The 2355-nt window shown below is 38.5% G+C and overlaps 1 pseudogene; it reads left to right on the top strand.

Moving 5' to 3' along the window:
• Nucleotides 1–625: 625 nt before the first annotated feature.
• Nucleotides 626–2023, top strand: LOC119058145 (obg-like ATPase 1; annotated as a pseudogene).
• The last annotated feature ends 332 nt before the right edge of the window (nucleotides 2024–2355 follow it).

Raw genomic sequence — 2355 nt, forward strand, 5'->3', positions numbered from 1 at the left:
TAAATGATGGATAAAATTCATCAGTGAAGCCATCTAGCCCTGGGCTTCTCTTTGTTGAAACAGAACCTGAGGGGTCTGTAATTCACCATCAAATGTAATAACATGTACATCATGGGAGTCCCAGAATGAGAAGAGAGAGAAAATAATCATTAAAAAAATTGAAGAATGGTTGAAAACTCCTCAGATTTAATAAAAGACATTAGTTTATAATCCCAAGAAGCTCAGAAGGAGAAACTCAAAGAGATCCATAGTATTATACAAATTGTCATAATCCAAAAACAGAGAGCATTTTGAAAGCAGCAAGAAAGAAGAGACTCCTTATGTGATTTCAGTAAAATTAAGAACTGATTTTTGTATCTGGCGAAACTATCCCTCAAAAATGAATGAGAAATTAAGACATTTTCAGATAAAAGCTGAGTTTATTATCAATATGCTTGCCCTACAAGAAATGCTACAGGGAGCTCTTCAGGCTGAAATGAAAAGACACTAGACAGGTACTGGTATACCTGTACCATAAGAAGAAATATGCTGGGCTTGCTCTCTCTCTCTCTTCCTTTCTCTCTGAATCCCACTGTGGATAGGATGTATCTGTTGCTGCCACTGTGTCATCACCTGGCCCAACACGATGACCCCCAAAAAAGGAGGTGATGAAATTAAACCACTTCCCAATCATTGGAAGATTTGGAACCTCCTTGAAAATTGTTTGTTGGATTGCCAAATGTTGGGGAATCTATCTTCTTCAGTGTATCAGCCAATAGACAGGCTTCAGCAGAAAACTTCCCATTATGCACTATTGATCCTAATGAGAACAGAGTACCTGCGCCAGAAGCAAGGTTCGATTTTCTTTGCCAATACCACAAACCAGGGAGGGAAGTTCCTGCCTTTCTAAATGTAGTGAATATTGCTGGTCTTGGTAAAAGGGGCATACAATGGACAATGTCTAGTAAATGCCTCTTATGTTTTGGTAAAATTTTTTAATCTTTACCTAAGGACATTTTCATTTGCTTTTTTTTCAGAGAGAGGAAGGGAGATGGGAAGGGAGAGAGAAACACTGACTGGTTGCCCAGATTGGGGATCCGATCTGTGCTGGAACCTACAAAGTAGGTATGTGCCCCAACTGGGAACCAAACTTACAACCTGCCAGTCACAGGACAACTTCCAGCCAAATGAGCCACAGCAGGTGGGGATAGTAAATGCCTTTTTATCTCATATTATGCCTGTGATGGAATCTTTATCTAACCCGTGCTTTCAAAGATGATATCATGGATGCTGAAGGAAGTATAGGTTAGGTTTTATTTGAGACAAAGAGCTTCAGCTTAAAGATAAGGAAATGATCAGGCCCATTATAGATAAACTAGGAAAAGTAGCTGTGAGAGGAGGAGGTAAAAAACTAAAACCTGAATGTGACAAAATGTGCAAGGTCAAATCCTGGGTTATAGATCAAAAGAAACCTGTTTGCTTCTATTATGATTGGAATGACAAAGAGATTGAGAACTGAGTAAACACTTCTTTCTGACTTCAAAACCAATGGTCTACTTGATTAATCTTTCTGAAAAAGACTACATTAGAAAGAAAAACAAATGGTTGATAAAAATTCAAGAGTCAGTGGACAAGTATGGCCCAGGGGCCTTGATCATTTCTTTTAGTGGAGCTGTGGAATTAAGTTGCAAGAATTGAGTGCGGAGGAGAGACAGAAGTGCCTGGAAGCGAACAGGACTTGAGACACTTTGCCAAAGATCATTAGGGCTGAGTTTGCAGCACTCCAACTAGCAGACTTACTCACTGCAGGCACAGATGAAGTGTGTGCACAGACCCAGGAAAGGCATGAGTGTCCTTCAGCTGCAGGAAAGATTCACACAGATTTTGAAAAAGAATTCATTATGGCTGAAGTAATGAAATATGAAGATTTTAAAGATGAAGTTTCTGAAGTGAGGTCAAGGATGCTGGAAAGTACAGACAACAAGGCAGAAATTATACTGTTGAATATGGAGGTATTATCGTCTTTGAATTTAATATATCTTAGGAACTGAGGAAGAAATAAATTTTAGTTATTACACAGATGAATGTACAATCTCCAAAAAAGTATATGATTTTTTAAGTTGAAATTTTTGAAAACTGAAGGGACAAAAGTGGGGGATGGGAATCTTTACAAATGGATTTTTATTTGTTTTATTTTTTAAATATGTTTTATTAATTATGCCATTACAGTTATTCTATTTCCCCCCTTCATTCCCCTCCACCCTGCACACCCACTCCCCCACCAGTCCCCCCTTTAGTTTATGACCACATGTCTCAAGTTCTTTAGATTCTATATTTCCCATACTATTCTTGCCCTCCCCCCTATCTATTTTCTAC

The sequence above is a fragment of the Artibeus jamaicensis genome, unplaced genomic scaffold, assembly GCF_021234435.1.
Source record: "Artibeus jamaicensis isolate MK-2021 breed Jamaican fruit bat unplaced genomic scaffold, CSHL_Jam_final contig_700, whole genome shotgun sequence".
Classification (NCBI taxonomy): Eukaryota; Metazoa; Chordata; class Mammalia; order Chiroptera; family Phyllostomidae; genus Artibeus; species Artibeus jamaicensis.